Genomic DNA, 19,761 nt, shown 5'->3' with positions numbered 1-19,761 from the left:
GGAGGAGGATCAGAGGGAGAAGCAGACTCCCCGCCGAGCAGGGAGCCCGATGTGGGACTCGATCCCGGGACTCCAGGATCATGACCTGAGCCGAAGGCAGTCGCTTAACCAACTGAGCCACCCAGGCGCCCAGGGTGGAATTTTCTAGACACAAAGAGATAAGGGTGGAAGGACTGTGCATTATTGTCTATCACAGGTGATGCTAAGCAGATTTCATCTCCCTGCCTCCTGAGCCGGTGTAGCCCCCTCAGCAGTAGGGCTGGACCCAAGTGGTTTATTCACAGCTGCCCACTATTACCATTTCTTATATGTCCTTCCTGGGAGGGATACATATATATACGGATAGTTTTCTGTATAACTTTTTTTTTTTAAGATTTTATTTATTTATTTAACACACACAGAGAGAGAGAGACAGCAAGAAAGGGAACACAAGCAGGGGGAGTGGAGAGGGAGAAGCAGGCTTCCCGCGGAGCAGGGAGCCTGATGTGGGGCTCGATCCCCGGACCCTGGGATCATGACCTGAGCTGATGGCAGACGCTTAAGGCCTGAGCCACCCAGGCGCTCCTCTGTATAACTTTTCTTTAGAGTTTTATTTATTTGAGAGAGAGAGAATTAGAGACAGAGAGCAAGCATGAGTGGGGGGCAGAGGGAGAAGGAGAAGCAGGCTCCCTGCTGAGCAGGGTGCCCAATGTGGAACTCAATCCCAGGACTGTGGTATCATGATCTGAGCCGAAGGCAGATGCTTAACTGACTGAGCCACCCAGGTGTCCCTGGTGTATAACTTTTAAACAAGTGGTTAAAAATTCACCTTGGAAGTCATTCTTTTTTGGTTTATAACTAACTCATTCTTTCTTATCAGCTGATATTCCGTTTCTTTATTTAACCAGTCCCTTGGTAATGGACATTTAGATTGTTTCTAAACAATGCTACAATTAATATCCTTGGATATAAGTTCCTTGCACAAGTGAAAGCCACATTATATTCCTAGATGTGAAATTATTATATCAAAGGGTATGTGCATTTTTTTAAAAATTTTATTTATTTATTTGACAGAGAGAGAGAGAGAGAGAGAGAGAGCAAGCACAAGCAGGGGGAGTGGGAGAGAGAGAAGCAGGCTCTCCTCTGAGCAGGGAGCCCGATGCGGGGCTGGATCCCGGGACCCTGGGATCATGACCTGAGCCAAAGGCAGACGCTTAACGACTGAGCCACCCAGGTGTCCCGGGTATGTGCATTTGAATGTTTAATAGATTTAAAGTTTAATTTACCTCCAAGGCATACCAATCTGTATTCCCACCAGCCGTGTGCCCCCACTTCATGGATTAAATAAATACATCTTCAGTCTGATACCCCCTCACCCTCACAACCATACCTTGACTCCATTTTTCAAGGAAGCCTTTGGTCAGTAGTTCTGTCCTCTGGGAAGAAAAGGAACACAATGTACAGAGGACATGCCTATCGTCACTGGAAAGTTCTGTCCTCTCCATTCTCCATGAGAAATGACTGATTCCAGGGTTGGGATAGAGAAACTAGAAATGTATCTGGAACATCCTATTGTGCCAAAAAGCAATGAAGTGCTCAAAGAACTATTGGGGCATGTCAAAAGGGCATAAAGCCAGTATTAGGAGGTTCTCACTGTCAAATATGGAATAATTTGTGCTATAAAAATAATTTTGATTTATGTAAGCCATTGCATCGGACTATAACGTATTGAATAAAATAAAAATCCATGAGTCTATTGTGATACAAATAATTGAATAGATAAACAAATGGGAGAGAAAGTAAAGCTCTACCTTTTAGTAGTATGCCAACAAACAAATGTGGAGGGAATGACAGAATTAGAAAATCCACCAAGTGACAACCACCATAACAGTAATAAATGATTTAGACAAGAATCATCAATAAATCCTAAAATGTATGGATGAAAGTTGAATGGAGAACAAGATATTTATGTAGTTTAAGTATCTCTTCATAAAAATAGTCATTGATTACTTATTAATTGATAGTACAAAATACTAACTAACTTAACAGTGGGAAAACATGGAAGACATTAGCTTAATCAAATGATAAAAGGTAATGTCACTAGGATTGGAACAGATCGACATTATGTGCTTTCCGATATGTTACATTGAAAAAAACACAGCATCTGCTTGTGGTTTCTTTCTGCCAACAACGTATAGCTTGAATCTAATTATGAAGGATTATCAGGCAAACCCAAATTTCAGCACAACCTACAAAGTAACCGGACTGGTCTTTTCAAAAATGTCAAGGTCATGAAAGACAGACAAACTGTTCCAGATTGAAAAGAATAAAGAGACATAACAACTAGGTATAATTCTGAACTTGGATTGGATCCTGGACCAGTAAAGGACATCATTGAGACTGCCAGTGAAATCTGAATGTAGTCTGTGGACAGATGAAAATACAGGATCTGTTCATTTATTTTGTTGGTTGTATATGATTATGCAGGAGAGTGTTTTTGTTTTTAGGTAATATACACTAAGGTATTAAGAGGTAATGGAACTTCACATCTACACCATATTTTCAAGTTGTTCAGAAAAGTATGTATGTACTATAATGAGAATAACAAGGCAAATATGATAAAATGTTAATAACTAGGAAATCTGGGTAAAGAATATAAGGGAGTTCTTTGTAGTGTACTTACAACTTTTCTATAAGCTGAAATTATTTAAAACAAAAAGTGAAGACAATGTTTAAAATGTAAAACAAATCACCATACCTACAAGAAAATTTTACTCAGCTTTCAAGGAACAGATAATTCAAATTTAATACAAGACTTCCAAGGAATACAAAAGGAAGAAACACTCCTCAATTCACTCTGTGAGGCTGGTGTCACCTTGGTAACAAAACTAGATCTGACAGATGGTACAAGAAGGAAAATTCACAGTCTCATGCCTGAAGATAGGTGCAAAATCCCAAACAAAATATTAGTAAAGTGAATCCAGCAAGGTATAGAAAAGATAATACACTGTAACTAAGTTCAGTTTATCCCTGGAATACTAGTTTCATCTAATATTAAGTTTTATTTATTTATTTTTAAAGATTTTATTTATTTATTTGACAGAGAGAGCGAGAGAGCACAAGCAGGGTGAGCAGCAGAGGGAGAGGGAAAAACAGGCTCCTCGCTGAGCAGGGAGCCCAATGCGGGGCTCGATCCTTGGATCATGACCTGAGCCGAAGGCAGATGCTTAACCGACTGAGCCACCCAGGTACCCCCTAATATTAAGTTTTATAAATGTAATTCATTACATTAATAGATTAAAAAAAAGAAAAATAATATATTCTCAATAATTGTAGAAAAAGCATTTGTGAAAAATTCTTGGCAAACTAGGAATGGAGAGAAATTTCTTTAACCAGATAAACAGTATCCACAAAAAACGACGCTCTCTTATCACCTCTATTCTGCACTTACTAGGGGTTGTAGCCAGTGCAGTAAGACAAGGAAGGAAGGGAAGGAAGCATGCAGAAGGGGAAGAGAGAGAGTAAGAATGGAGAGAAGACAGACAGACAGGCATTAGGAGTGAAAAGGTAGAAACAAAATTGGTTTTATTCACAGATGATACAAATATTTGCTAGAAAACTCAAGATTCTTCAGACAAAGTATAATTAATAAGTTTAGTAAGATGGCTGGATATAAAGTCAATAAACAAAAAATGAATTATATTTAGGTATTCTAGCCACAAAGAAAACTTAATTTCCAAAATGATGCCGTTAACCAGCAAAGTAGAGAGCCTAGTAGTAAGTTTAATAAGAGATGTACAAGAAATTAAAGAAGACCTAAATAAATGCAGAGATAAGCATGTTCCTGGATAGGAAGATGTTATCTTAAAAATGTGGCTTAAAAAGCGTAAACTTTGGGCCCAGAATGCCCTGGGCTCTGCCACCTAGTAGCAAGCAAGTAACTTAACTTCTCCCTATCTCCACTTCCTTCCCTGTAAAACAGAGGGGAAAAGAGCACTTACCTCAGGATTAAGAGGATTACCTGAAATAATGCATATGAGAGTACAGAGCCTGCTGCGCAGAAAACCACGTGGTGATGTTGACATTGGAAGCCGTGCCTCGTGGAGCAAAAAGAAGTCTGGTCCACTAACCAACAGGCAGCGACCGCCTCTCCATTTTTATGTGAGAGAGGGAAATACATTTCTATCTCATTTAAACTACTCTTGTTTGGGGTTTCCCGTCCCTTGTCACTGAGCTTAATCCAAGCAGATACATTGGTGCAAGCCACAACCAAGGCCCAGCCCTGCGGTAAGCCCTCACCCACCTTCTGCCAGGTGCTGGCTCTCGGGCCTCTCGGACAAGGGAGCCCACGTGATCCAGTTTGGGCCAATAGGTCGTAAGGCGAGTCTGCAGAGGGCTTGGCGGGATGGGGACAAGCCACCCTCCCCAGTCCCGGGCCAGGGCCGCGGGAAGAGAGAGCTTCAGGTGCTGTCCTCACTCACCCCTTCTCCTAGTTTGAGCTCCCCCAGAAGTCGACTCCAAAACAAGCCTTTGAGCATCAGAAGTTTGTTTGGGAGATGTTCCCAGGAAACATTGGTAGAGGAGTGGGGAAGTAACACTGGGAAAGGCAAGAAGCCAATAAAAGATGAATTATCAAAGCAAGTTCCCGTGTAGGTAACTGAGGCATAGTCCCACTGGGAAGCAATGTAGAACATAACTTCAAAGTGAGCCCCCCTCCCCAAGCACAAAGAGCAGGATTTACTCAGCTGTTCCCATCAGCTTTGGCTTGATTGCTGTTCCCAGAGGTTCCAGTGGCCAGAGAGTGTGGATGGGATAGGTCACTAGCAAGTTTGAAGTTGGGCCCTCATCCATGAACATGGTACATGCCAAGGGGGTAAGGGTAGGGTACTGACAGCATTGGTTGCACCCAACTTGCTTGCCTGTTGAAATGGTTGGGGGAGGATGGGACACTGGGGGCTGCTGCAGCCAAGATGGAAAGGCAGAAAAAAAGAGCTGCCAACCCAGAACTCAGAACTTGACATCAAAGAGCCACTGAACCCAGAGAACAAAGCCCCACCTCAGGACTCCTGCTGTGTGAGAAAAAAAGAAACTCCACTTTATTAAACCACTGATTATTGAGACAAATGCATGTTTATTAGCCATCCATCTTTCTCTTGATGTTTGTTTCACTCAGGGGCATTTAGCTTCATCTCAGTGGGGTTAGAGTTTTGGAAACCAAAGTCGGGAGACTTAATGATATTTCTGATTTTTGTTTGACTGGGGAAAAGAGAGACAGAAAAAAGGAAAACACTGGATGGAGAAGAGGTGGAGAGAGGAACAGGAAGAACACAAGTTAACAGCTTTAAAATGTCATCTTGCCACAGTGATTGGTTCTGGCTGGAGCTTAGAGCAGAGAGGCCAGCCCTGCATCTAGGTTAATTCCCCAGGCCCGGGTCTCACCCAGTTGGAGCCCTCTGGCCCTATTGCAGTTCCCTCTCCAGCACTCCCCACCCGCCACCTGCTTCCCAGGGGTGGGGGGAAGACCTGAGAACTGACCAGAACATCCCGAATTCAAAACAAGTCTGAAAAGACTGTTTCCCCAACTGTACCTGTTGGGTTTAAACCGCTGTGGAGCAAACGGCCTAGATATTGCAGTGTAGGAAGAGAATGATACCTACTGGAAAGAAATTACACACAGGTGCTCATCTTTCTTCCTTACCCTACCTTGGCTCCTGGTGTTCCCCTGGTGGATTAACCCTATGTTTGCCTGGACTCCGGCCTTACTGAACTTCCTCGTTTAACAACTGTTACTTCCCCAACTGGTAGAAATGAGCCTCAGCCTCAACAGGTTCACTTGGTTCTTGTGGTTCTCTCCCACAACACTAGGTCCACGTGGCCATTGTGTTTAGCTGAGGCTGACAGAGTTATAACTTCCCTCTGCCCTTCTAGATACTATCTGGAGTACATTGTTCTGTCTTGAACTTTTTTTTTTTCTTCTGTTTCTTGAAACTTATCACCTTTCCAGACTCTTAAGGGAAGGGGAGTGACAACGTGTCAGACTTTTCGCTGGATCTACTCATGTTACCCCAAGAAGGTGTTCTCCTCATTGTGAGCTCATCGATGCAGACACTTTCGGAGTGTCCCATGGGGACTGAAAGAAGGACGTGCCTTTGAGATGCCATGCAATGGCCAGGAAAGTTTCCCCAGATGGAAAGTATGTGAGTCCTTCAAGAAGGACCATCAAAAGTTTGTTCTGATTGGTAGGAAAAAAATGGGGTTCCCCTGCAAGGGTGCTTGGCTCCTAGACCCACTTCCAGACTGCAGTCTAGGTAGTTTGTCCTGGTAACACATCATCCCTCTTTCTGAGCCTTGCCTGAAAGGACTGGGTAGCTGCATTTCATTTTCTGGGTGGCTCAGGGACCCGGGAGACCTTGGCTGACCCTTGGAAAATGACCTCTGGACTTCACCAAAGATACCCTTTTCCCCTGTAAGGTACAAAAGTGGCAGATCCTGGACTCTGAAACAAGGGATGGCTTGGTGGTAACTAGGATATACTTCATCTGATGACCCAAGGCTTCCCTGGGTGCCTTGGCACTATGTAACACTCCAAGACTTTTGCACAACCACACCCGAGGTAGCCCTAAGAATAACAAAGATTGAATTCCCCACAAGTCAAATGAAATGGGGAACCAGAGCCAGTTGGTTGATTTGAAGAAAGTCAAGATAGTTCTCACACACTTCAGTTTATAGAGTGACATTAACATGGGTTACTTGCAAACAAATTCAAGCTCAGAGAGGTTAAATAACAAGTCCAAGCCCACACAGCTAATAAGCAGCAGGACCTAAAATTTGAATATACTTTTCTTTCTACAACCCAGGCTTTTCCCACTTTAACTTGCTACCTCTCAGGCATGATGAGAATGATATTCTTCTTTTCTGAAATTACTGCCAAGCAATCTACTTATAGTTAACCAAGGCTGCCAATGTTGCTTTCTAAATATTTCTCAAAACTTTCTGTGTTCTCCATACTTACTGCCAACAAGCTAGGTCATTATCTCCTACCTAAACATTTGTAATCATTTCTTAACTAGTCTCCTTGCATTCACTCTTCTCCTTCCCACTCCTATCCCCATTCCAAATATAATCCAGAGTGATCTTCTCAAAATAGAAAGCTGATAGTATTTCTGTCCTATCTAAAACCCCTTACTGGCCTTATGATGTTTTAGGATTTGACCCCAAATCCCTAGCCTGGCTACGTATCTGTGCAGTTTTGCAGCTTCATCTCCTGTTGTCATTCCCAGCCCTGTGCTTCAGCCATAGGGCCTTTGCGTATGCTATTCCAAACACTTGGAACAATCTCCTGAACTCTTTCCCTATCCTTCTAGATTTTGTGTCAAATTCCATTTTCTCAGTGAAAACTTCTGTGATTCCTCCAGGTCAGTTCTCTTGGTTTGGAACATTTAGTACTTTAACTTCACAGCACTTAGCACAGGTTATACTTAATTAGTTTTTGTGTTTATTAGATTAACATTCATCTCTCTTATTAGATTGTTAGCTCCATGAGAAAAGGGACAATATCTAGTGAACAAACTAGCTTGTGGATTGACACATAGTAGGGCCTCGATAACTACCTGTTGAATGAATGAATGAACTTTAAGAAGATAAGTAGGAACCAAAGCAGGGGCAAATGAGAGGGTTATGATCATCTATGGTTCTGGGTTTATTCTGATGGCCTTTCTTACAGAGAGGGAATTGTGGAAAACAGAGAAAGACATTTCAATATTGTTTTAAAAATAAGTAGGTAGGGAGGTGATGTTTGATAACGAGGATATTGATATATAGCCGAAGTATATTAATGTCTCCATAGGAAAAATATTCTAGGCAGCCTGTGACTGGCTTCATCTGGTCCACACTCATTTCCAGGAAACTGAATCACCGTGAGACTGAAGAAAGAGAAATATTCCAAATGAGCTACTGGAACAGTACAAACTGTGATTAACTTTGTCTCATTGCTGTCTCATACAATTAAATGCTCCTTGTATTGCTTTACAAAAGGAATGAACATTTCTATTGTTAATTTCATTTTCTCCCAACTGGAAACTGCAACAGGCTTGCTGGATAGTGAAGTGTTGTTGTTTTTTTTTAATTCCAGAAGATAAAATAAAATTCCAGGGTCAAGCTATAATTTCTTTAGGGCTTGACCAAGGTATACCTGAGGGAGAAAAGAAGAGACACTCTCCTTTAATGACTCATATGGATCATTGGCTGGATGCAAAAGATATGGGCTGTTTGTTCTCGTCTTATAAAATTTGTGGATTTTTTTTTTTTGGCAAGGTACCCTTTGCTTTATGGAATAGATAATAGGGGGGAAATATATAGATCCTGCCTGTCTTCTCCACACAATTCTGTTATTTAGCTGGAGATATATTTCTATGGAAAAAAGCCTACCCTGATGTGTTAAAAATGTAGCCGGATTTGTTTTAATCAGGTGTGGTAAGACAGCAGACATGGGCATGCCTGTCAGGAAAGAAGAAGTTTATACTCACAGATCCCTAGAAACAGGAGGCACACCATGCCATGGAGGGCCACATGGGGAAGGACCAAGGATGGTCAGGAGGTGGAAGAGCGGGAGAGGGCAGCACATGGCCCAGAAACTTTATTGGAGCTCTCTTGGGAAGGATCCACCAAGGAAGGGTAGGTACACTGAGTCAGCTTAGGATCAGATGGTTTGAATAATTTGGGCAGACTCTGGGCTCTAGGGGTGGTCTCTAGTTGTCCAGTACCTGGTCCTGGGGTGGTTTAGGGCAAGAGGAATGCGGCTTGGTATGGGAGAGTTTGATAAAGGAGATGGTTGAGTGTGTGGGCTCTGGCTTAGTTGGTTTATATATCAAAGGCAGGCTTGCAAGGGAGTCATTTGCTATCTCTAGGAATTAGCTACCCTGGGTGGGGGGGCAGTCTCTCCAGGATCAAGAATACAGAAAATAAGAAAATATAGTCAATGTACCTTAGGATCAGCCAACTGGGATTTTCTTGGGTTTCTTCAGTGTTTTCTTCAGCATGCTTCCTTTCTTTCTTTTCCTCCTTTTATCCCCCTCGCCCTTTTATCCTAGCGACTATTTATTGAGGACCTACTGCCTGTGTGTCAGGCACTGGGTCTGGAACTACAGAGGTCTACCGCATACAGGCACAGTCAAGGCCCTCAGGAAGCTCACAGGCTGCTGGGGATGGTGGACATCAGCCTTGTGGTGGTGTTGGAACTTCAGGCATCTTTGCAGACTTGCTTTTAAAATGTTTTTCTCTCTCCTTTCTGGTGTCGTCATGTCTACCTCTAACATTTCCTGCCCTTCTGTCTTCTGGGCTACCGTTTACTCAAGAATTGCAGTTAATAAAAGGAAAAGGGGTCCAACTGAGTGTTAAGGGTCTCCTACCTGTGAGGTGTTGGGTTTTAGTAATGAGGCTTGTACATCCCTTATAGTAACCATGGAGCTTTGTTGCAGACAACTGTGCTGGCCAGAATCCTCTAGTTGAGAGGGGTGTTATTCTTCCTGATTCCATCTCATCTGGAAAATGTGTAACACTTTATTCTCGTAAGATGTCAAGCAAAGGAGTTATTACAGAGGCAAAGGAATATATAACAGGGAATACTGATATTTCCCCATCTTTGACATTCATGTACTTTGACCATTCGCTTGGCAAGGGTGTTAGAGGACTAAGTAAGATGGTGTACAAGAATGCTGGCCCCTGGGACACTGATTTATGGCAACTGTTTTCAGAACCAGTGCACTTTCTCAGCAACACCTGATCTCACCGTGGACCTCCTGGGGTTGCCTCAGGAGCCCTGATATTTTTGTTTTGGGGGAGTAAATTCTCTCAATCTTTGTGTACCTCAAATTTTGACTTCATTCTTGAGTGACAGCTTAGCTGAATAAAAATGTTGAGGTTGTCGGCTGTTTTCCCTAAGCATTTCCGGTACCTGTTGCTGCTGCTGAGAAGCCTACGGCCATTATAGATCATTCCTGCAATCTGCTTCTTCTCTCTGGAAGCTTCATAGATTTTCTTTTACCCTTGATGTTCTGCGGTATTGCTTTTTATAAGTCTAAGTGTAGGTTTAGTTTTATCTTTCCTTCTTGTATTTTAAAGTACAATTTCTATCTGAAGAATCATGCCTTTCATCAATGCTGGATAATTTCCAGTTGCCATCACCTGAAACATTGCTTCTCTACCATTCAATCCGGTGACTTCTTCTGGAACAGCACTTGTATGTGTTTTGGAGTCTTTTGACCTATTATCCACATCTCTTACCTGTCTCTGGGTTGCATTCTGGGCAAATGCTGCAATTATGTTTCCAGTGTAGTAATTCTCTCTTCACCTGTGTCAGCCTAGAGTTTATCTCATATGTTGAGTTTTATTTATTTATTTATTTTTAAAGATTTTATTTATTTGACAGAGAGAGCGAGAGAGCACAAGCAGGGGGAGCAGCAGAGGGAGAGGGAGAAACAGGCTCCCTGCCGAGCAGGGGGCCCAATGCGGGGCTCAATCCCAGGACCCTGGGATCATGACCTGAGCTGAAGGCAGACGCTTAACAACTGAGCCACCCAGGTGCCCCATATGTTGAGTTTTAAACTTCACTGACTATGGTTTTCCTTCCTAAGAGTTTCAGTTGGTACTTTTGTATATCTAATTGTTCTTGTTTCTCTTCTGCCTATTTTGGATTTATAATTTTTTCCCTTTAGTGGATATTGTTTCTTTATTTGTCTCTTTTAACATCCTAAGCACATACAATGCCTTTTCCAGAGAGCTTCATCAAATTCCCATGGCATGGAGGTAACATTACAGGACCACAAGAGTTTGGACAATGGGCATCTTGGTGACAACAGCGGAGACCGAAGACCTGAAGCTTCTTTAAATATTTAGCTCTGAGTAAGACCTCTGCTTCCTTTTTAGCCTGTCATGGAGGCAGGTATTGGCTTGTGGGGAAGGGCAATACGCGACGTGATGCCTGAAATAGACTTTCCCACTGACCAGTAGAATTTAGAGTCCAATTTATTTTCATAAACAAAATATAGAAATGGGTCATTTCTTGAAGAAACAAGTTAGCGGTTGCCACTTTATACTTACCTATATGTGCCTCCTTTAAGAAAACAAACATGAAAGTATAATTTACATACCTTTTATAACCTGTCTTTTTTCACTAGATATTATATCACGAACTTCCTTCCATCCTTATATAATTTTCTCTTACTTTTGTTAACTTCATCTTGGTCATTGTTCAGATGAGTTGCTCCTCCATTTACTCCATTTTCTGATTGAGCCAATTGTCTTTGTTTCCGTAGTAAGCTTATGTGTGAGCACCCTAATTTTGTCCTCTGGAGGGAAGCTGGTGAGTGTGCTCCTTCAGGCCTGCCGGTCGCCATGGAGACAGAGACCAGGTGCTGCTGGGGGAAGGTCTGTCGAGTAGCGATAGTGCCAGCCAGGGTATGGAGAGGAAACCATGTTGGGGGGAAGCTCGCAGGAAACCATTCTGAAGCTGTCCCGTTGTCTGAGTTCCTGAAATGCTCCTCCAGGCCTGCCTGTAGTGAGGAAGGGGCTTCACCCATGCAGTGACGTAGCAGCAGGTGGATTTGGTTGGGGTCATCTGTCTCATGAGCTGGAGAGCAACATGGAGACCATCTGGGCTGGGTCGGGGCGGAAGCTCGCATGAGAAGAGACGAAGCTTCTCTTCAGTTTGCCTCTACCACAGCAATGAATGGGGACTTCCTTGAAGGAACCTCATGGCAAGGGGACAGCAGCGTGTGAGTGTTGGAGCAGGAGAGGAAGAACTGGTGATTCCCGGTGGAGATGAAGATTGGCAGGTGTGTAAGTAGCACATGAGGGCCTGTTTGGGGGCTTCCAAAGACAAGGAGGGGTGGGGTCTGGGAAGACAGAAGCTGAAGCTCTGCTGTCAAGTAGGTGACAACTCAGCGTTATGATTTGGGCATTAACGTAGGTGTACCATTTTTTAGACTTACAGATGGAGCTCATTTGGGGGTCTTCATCCGTGGTTATTTTAAATCCTAGTGCATCTGTAGCACATCTGTCCAAATTAATTACCTAAGCATTGGTTGGGATGTTGAGACTGATTATGGCACACATACCCCAGAAAGGGTATGAAAAGGTTTACTACTCACCGGGGAGAGTAGGGTGTCTCCCACGCAGGTCTCAAAATAGTTTGAGAGAGCAGGGAAAAGAGACTGGCTTGAGGGTATTTTTATTATGTTTGGGGTAAGTCCAGGTAAGGAGTCCTGGTGTGTGTTTGAACTTCCTGCTGGTGCCGAAGGGGGGAGCACCACACTTTCTTATCAGCTTGCCAAGACGTGGGATGCAAGGGGAAGAGGAAGGTGTAAGACTTAAAAGTTATCAGAATATATTAGAAAAAAAAAAAAAAGAATCAGTTCTTATTATAGTATGTGACCTTGTTGACCTAATTATCTTGACGCAAACTTGTTGAAGCTGATGTTTTGACATAACATACTTTCACACAGACAAAATAACCAACCATTAAATTTGAGCTTTCTTTTTAAAAAAGGAGTGAGTCCTATACATGAAATACGCTACCCTCTAACCCATCCTATCCCTGAGCCTTGCTCCATCCTACATTCTTTTCCTTTCGATCTCCTCCAGGATGCTGTTCTTGCTTCTGCCTTCAGTAATAATGATAGTGATGCCACCATGATCTGTGGTAGGTTATCATTTGTGTCTCCAGGTCAAGAGGGCAGGGTGGCTTGGTGGCATCCAGGAAGCTGCATACAGCATATATTCAATGAGAAAAAAATGCCTCACTGCAGGAATTAATGCAACAGTCACGTCTAGTTGGGATTGCAGAACATTTGCTCACAGAAGCCATTTATTCCCCTTTGAGGGATTCAGCCAAATAAAATCATTCATTTTTGACTCCAGCATGCTTCACGGGGCTGTTTTAAAGCCAGGCTATGTTGGCCTAGGGAAAATTCTACTTGTGGTGAATGAAGACCTTCATGGAAGTCCTATTGCTCAAGTTCTTATTGTTGCAGTTCATGCTTATGTAAACGCTGAGCAGGGAGATTCTTGAAACTCCATCTGTATCTTCCAGTGATGCTTAGCGGAACACTTGAGAGGCAGTGAAAGAAAACTGCCAAACACTGAAGTAATGAAAACAGACTCTCATGAAGGAGAGGCTGGGACCACTGCAGGTCCAGCAAAACCAGAGACTCAACTTCAGCGGTGTTTCTGGGATGCGATGCGATACAAGGGGAGGACATCCCACACAGGGCGGCACGGTGTGGCATGTGGTCCTCCCTGCGGATCTAGTCCTAGAGAATTACCAAAGCGCTTCACTAGGAGCCAGCAGTCTCCCATTCCCAAGAGGGGATCCTAGGAAGAAACTTTATAGGGAGTATAAAGAGTTTACAGGAGGGAGATTATATGAAATAGTCTCGGCTGGGCAGGGCTAAGCCGCAAAATGTGTGTGGGGGGGTCACATTAGACACCGCGTCTCCCTGTATTCGTCCATTCTGCATCTGCACCTGTGTGAACACTAGCCAGATCAAGAAATAGACGATTATGTCATGTCCTTTCTGGTCACTGCTATGGCTAATAATGCTGCAGATGACTTTTGACTGATTTTTATATGCTCATTTGTAGTTGGCTTCTTTCATGGAACATTATGCTGTACGAGTCATCCACATCGTTGTGCATGGCAATAGGTGCATTCGCTGTCAGTATCGTATGAATACACTGCAATTTACCTTTCCTGATGTTGATGGTCATTTGGTTGTTGACAGTTTGGGGGTATTATGAATAGTGTTGCTCTGAGCATTCCTATTCATATTTAGTGAACATAGATGTGCATTTGTGTTGAGCATATAGCCAGGAGTGCATTTACTAAGCCATATGGTATGTATATGTTCAGTTTTACTACCTTATGCCGAAGGATTTTCCAAAATGGATCATGAGAATTGCAGTTGCTCTTCATCCTCAGCAAAATTTAGTATTTTTAGTCTTATTCTGGTTGGTAGTTTTGGTGTATATTCCTCTGAAAACTTATGAGGCTGAACACTTTGTTATATGTGTATATGTTAGTTGTGTATTTGAATATCATCTTCTGGGAAGTTCAAGACTTTGTCTATTTTCCTACTGGGCTGTCTGGTTTTTAAAAAATTGATTTTAAGGGGTTGTTTATATATTCTGGATATAAGTTCTTTGCTAGATTTCACATATTCAACTATCTTCTATTCTGGTTAATTTTTCCAACTCTTTTAGTGGTGTCCTTTGATGAACAGAACTTCTTTTTTTTGTTTTTTGGGGTTTTTTTTTTTAGGAAAAAGATCTTTCCCTAAAACAGTCTTTTTTTTTTTTTTAAAGATTTTATTTATTTTTATTTGAGAGAGAGAGAATGAGAGAGAGGGAGTACATGAGAGGAGGGAGGGTCAGAGGGAGAAGCAGACTCCCCACTGAGCAGGGAGCCCGATGCGGGACTCGATCCAGCGACTCCAGGATCATGACCTGAGCCGAAGGCAGTCGCTTAACCGACTGAGTCACCCAGGCGCCCCTCCCTAAAACAGTCTTATTTCTCGAATCCAGACTTCTTTTAATGATGTGAAATTTATCTCAAATCGCAATAAAACTTGTAACTAGAGATTGGATTTTTGTTTTCCTCTTTTTCTCTCATCTTCATTCTGCTTTTTTAAAATTATTTTTATTTATTTAAATAAATAAATGAACAGAACTTCTTAATTTTAAATTTGTCCAATTTGTCAATTGGTCTTGATATTAGTGCTTTTTTATGTCTTGTTTTAGGTCCAACAAATAGTATCCTAAATGTTCATCTAGCTTAATCATCATCAAGCTTAATAGTTTTACCTTTGACATTTAGGTCTATGATGCATCTTGAAATAATATTTCTATATGGTGTGATGTTAATTTGATTATGCATTTTATGTATATTTTACATACATACAATGTAAATATATATATTTTTTCATAAATGTGCCCTTAACATTCATAGGTCCCAGGCCAAGTGTATAATGGAGATATACATAGTGTATGTCTAAATACTTACAAGTTATAAGTCAAGCTGACAAACTGTTAAATGAAATACAATTCTTCTACTTTGACAGATCTACCTTTATAGTGTCAAAATTGAAAAATATGTTCATAGTCATGTTTTTATGTGATTGACGTTTGATAAAATATCCAAGATGACTAAATTTAATTATTATTGGGCATGTCTGGTGTTCTGTTGATGGAATGGTGATGTTTGTATGAGGGATGAAATAAACATTCACAATTCATAAATTATTACACATTTATCCCATAAAGTTATTTTTCTTTATTTTGGCTAAATCATTAATTTTATTACTATAATGAAGATTTTTCACGTAATTTGCCTTCTCTTGACAGTAACGATCTAAAGAATGAAAAATAAGATGGAACTATAGTCAAAAAAATAAAGAAAAAAGAAAAAAACAAAAACAAAACAAAAAAACAAAAACCAAACAAACAAACAAAAATGTAATTATAGTCAAAATGACCACAATTTGAATAGAAAGTTTCAGGTGTTTTCCAAAAGTTCTTTTTCCTTCCAAAACATTCACTATCCCCTGTTAAAATTAAAAAGCAAAAATAGACCCTGAGAAGCTGGTGGAATCAGTGGCAGGAGTGGCCAGAGATGCCCACCACAGGTTGCAAAGCTGAGCTCCCTGTAGATGGGCAGACGGGTCCTGGCTGCAGAGATGCACGTTGACTGCCTTATGCCCTGCCTGTCGTACATCAAAGACACTTCTGCCTGGGAGACTCCATGGTTTCTCCTGGAAATGGGCCCAAGCAGACTCTCCTGGGCCACACATGGACTGCTGGCGACAGGGAGATCTGAGATAGGAAGAAAAGGAACCAGCCTAGAGAGGCTAAGTAACTTGAGACTGACATGTCAGAGAGGGCAGCCAAGTCATCAGCCAAATACAACCAAGTGAATGGCCCCAGGCAACACACATGGAGCAAGGGCCACCTAGCTATGTCCTACCTGAATTCCTGACCCACAGAACCATGGGCAAAAAAATCCCCAAAAAACAAAAAAAACCACCCCAAAGCAAAAAACACACATGAGAAACCAAAAAAGCAAAAATAAAGTATACTTACTAAACATAAAATTTGTTAATTAAATTATTTAAATACAATGATACTTTTTTATTTGATTTTTTTAGAAAAATAATGAAATATTATTTAATATTTTCATACAAACAAAATTCTTCACAATTTTAATGCTCAATGCCAATTTAATTGCTACTCTAAATAATCAATATCACATTTTACCCTTGTTTATCTAAACCCACATAGCAATTCGAATTGCTTAATATTGCAAAAACACTCTAAGCTGCCATGAGCAGTTGCTGCAAGTACTGCACCAATTCCTGGCGTCTCCAAAACATGGTTTGAAATATAAAGAGAAGCAAGAAAATGGATACCTGGTGCTACTGAGAAATGATAACTTGTTATGCAAGATTTATTTATTTATTTATTTATTTATTTATTTATTTAAAGATTTTATTTATTCAATTATTTGAGAGAGTGAGAGCACATGAGAGGGGGGAAGGTCACAGGGAGAAGCAGACTCCCCGCCGAGCGGGGAGCCCGATGCAGGACTCTATCCAGGGACTCCAGGATCATGACCTGAGCCGAAGGCAGTCGCTCAACCAGCTGAGCCACCCAGGCGCCCTGTTATGCAAGATTTATTACATTCCTATCATCTAAAAGGAAGGATTTGAGAGGTAATTAATTTGTCTGGTCTGATACCCAAAGTTGCCGCTTGCTCAAATCCTCCCTGTACTTGGAAGCATTAAGTCTCTCTCTCTCTCTTTTTTTTTAAGATTTTATTTATTTATTTGAGAGAGAGAAAAAGAGAGAGAGTGTGTGTGTCTGTGTGTGTGTGTGAGCACAAGCGAGGGGTAGGGTCAGAGGGAAAGGGAGAAGCAGACTCCCCTCTGAGCAGGTAGCCCAACGTGGGGGCTCTATCCCAGGACCCTAAGATCACGACCTGAGCCGAAGGCAGACGCTTAACTGACTGGGCCACCCAGGCGCCCTGGAAGCAGTAAGTCTCTGATGTTGGCAATGACATAAACCACACACCTCACCACATCGCCACTTAGTTGCCTTCACACACTGAAATGTGTTACATGCTAAATTTTAACACATTGAACACTACCTGATGTTTATCCATGTGGCCAGGTTAACTGTTCACTTATTTTGTATAGAACTCAGAATGAAACTTGATCTCCTCTCACTGCAAAAAAGTTCAGTTGTTACACATAAAGGGCATGTCCTCTAGGGCCACAGAGCAGGATTGTGTGGTTGTACCCTCGAACAACCCTGGGGGGCACTCTTCACGGGGTAGTAAGTTTTCATATATTTTATTTTATTTTTATTTTTTATTTTTTTAAAGATTTTATTTATTTATTTGAGAGAGAGAGAATGAGAGAGAGGAGGGTCAAAGGGAGAAGCAGACTCCCCGCCGAGCAGGAAGCCCGATGCGGGACTCGATCCAGGGACTCCAGGATCATGACCTGAGCCGAAGGCAGTCGCTTAACCAACTGAGCCACCCAGGCGCCCCAAGTTTTCATATATTTTAAATGATAGTTTCGCAGCAGATGGCCATAAAGTGTCCCGATGAAAGAGAGCTTTTAACAAATTCTCACAAAGGGCTTGCTGCGGTATTGGGTCATTCTTTTCCCCAGAAGAAACCTCTATAAATGTTTAAAGTTCTCCTAGACCATCTATTCACACACACACACACCAACAGAACAAGTTTTATAAGCTTAAAACTTTTATATAAATAGTAGCATACTATATTATTTTCCACTTTTCTTTTTTCACTTAATATGTCTTAAAGATCTTTTGATGTCAATGCAGACAGACATTGCTATGCATGTACCATAGAATTTCTAAACATTCCCTTATCGGGAGATGTTGAATTTGCTTCCAGTTTTTTGCTCTTACCAACAATGCTGCAATGCCCATCCTTGCACATACATATTCTCAATCACATGAGTAAGGGTTTCTGTAGGAGGGAGGCTGAGAAGTGGTATTGCTGGCCTACGGGGTATGCGTGACTTGATAGGACACTAACAAATTGCTCTCTGGAATTGTTTTTCCAATTTACACTCTCATGAATAGAGCATGACAATATCTATGGTCAACATGTAATACTCGCAATTACAATTTTTTTTTTTTTTTAAACTCAGCTAACTGTTGAAAAATGGATTCTCCTTTTATGGTTTATTAGCTACTGGAACTTCTTTTGTCTGTTCATGTCTTTAGTGCTTGCCTCTTACTTTGTTTGCATATTTTTAAATGTGCTCTTTCATATTTGAAAGGTTCAGAAGGATATAGAGGGAAAAGTAATCTTCCTCCCACCTTTGCCCCAACTCCCTATTTGTCCTCACCAAAGTGTAGCCTTTCAGAGATATTTCATACATATGCATAGACTGGTTATCTTTAAAAATGTAGGCGTGTGTATGTCCATTCACAGAAAATTGTATACATGAGTGTAAGCATATCCTCTTCTGCAAGATTTATCACAATGAGATTTAGTTATTAGGCAACCATTTATTTAAGAAAGTTGAGGTGTGCATTAGAAGCAACAATATCTAAGTAATGCTTATGAAGCTCCTTTTTACTCTGCTGCAGAATCAGGCTAAGTCATTTATATTTATTATCCTTTAATTCCAACCCTTGCGGAGATACTATTTTATAGATAAGAAAATTGAGACTTGGAGTGATTTGCCAGGTCACATGGCTACTAAGTAAAAGCTCTGGGATTAGAGCAGAGTTTTTGGCTCTGGAGCCATAACCAGTGCACTCTACTACCTCCACATGGCTGTTGGCTGTAATGCACTCACAATCTAGAACGAGTACCATGTGAATAAAATAAAGGCTACAGCATTTGCAGAGCTCCTCCCACTCAAGAGGACGGCTTCTCCGTTGTTCTCTTGCTCTTTGGTTGACTGTTGGTGCTAATTAGACAATACTGCAATTTGTATCAAAGGCTTAGAAATGAGATATCTTAGGACTGGATTTATGTTCAAGATATGCTCAGTAATGCTAAGTTTTGTTGCTTGTTTTTGGTCTGTTCTAACCAACCATTTATTATTTTAGTTTGTAAAAATCTACTAGTAAAACCAATGCTTTTAAAATGGAGTTCTTGGGGCACGTGGGTGGCTCAATTGGTTAAGCATCTGCCTTCAGCTCAGGTCATGGTCCTGGGGTCCTGGGATCAAGCCCCGCATCGGACTCTCTGCTCAGTGGGGATTCTGCCTCTCCCTCTGCCCCTCCCTGCTGCTCATGCTCTCTCTTTCGCTTGCTCTCTCTCAAGTAAATAAACAAAATCTTTAAAAAATGAATAAAATATAAAATAAAGTTCTTAATAATGCAAAGCTTTCTTTGGTTCTTTCTTTCTTTTTTAGGGAACGGAGCTATTAGCTATTTTGATAGAGCAGAATGACAGAACATCACTGTAGCATACATCCATGCGTGGGTCTTGTGGAATACTAGGCAAGGTACCCACCTCTCTGCTTGGTGTGTGCTCTGTTGGTTGTTGTGAAATAATACAAAAAATTATATATATATATAATTATAATATATATCTGCCCTAGGTTCCTGGCGTAGGGCTCCTAAGATCCTTGTAATTTCCTAAGTGATAAGAACATTGGGAGATCTTTTGTTCCAATATTTGGTTTGACCTTGATTCATGACACAGAGCTCCTAAATCCCTTGGAATTTCCAAGATCCTTTGCA

The 19,761-nt window shown here is 41.4% G+C and overlaps 1 long non-coding RNA gene across 2 annotated transcripts; it reads left to right on the top strand.

Annotated features, from left to right (window-relative positions):
* The first annotated feature begins 410 nt into the window (after positions 1-410).
* Positions 411-15,237, top strand: LOC135362099 (uncharacterized). Of its 2 annotated transcripts, none has more exons than XR_010406494.1 (7): positions 411-1,222; positions 3,083-3,227; positions 3,962-4,140; positions 5,984-6,172; positions 8,447-8,652; positions 10,753-10,878; positions 11,292-15,237. It is a non-coding gene; the product is annotated as an uncharacterized LOC135362099 (long non-coding RNA). The 2 variants fall into 2 exon arrangements; XR_010406493.1 differs by having other exon boundaries at positions 3,962-4,266.
* The last annotated feature ends 4,524 nt before the right edge of the window (positions 15,238-19,761 follow it).

This window comes from Mirounga angustirostris, unplaced genomic scaffold, assembly GCF_029215605.1.
Source record: "Mirounga angustirostris isolate CCGP_5_RB_7025 unplaced genomic scaffold, mMirAng1.0.hap1 SCAF_12, whole genome shotgun sequence".
Classification (NCBI taxonomy): domain Eukaryota; kingdom Metazoa; phylum Chordata; class Mammalia; order Carnivora; family Phocidae; genus Mirounga; species Mirounga angustirostris.
The sequence above is the reverse complement of the archived record's forward strand: the minus strand, read 5'-3'. Positions and strand labels throughout refer to the sequence as shown.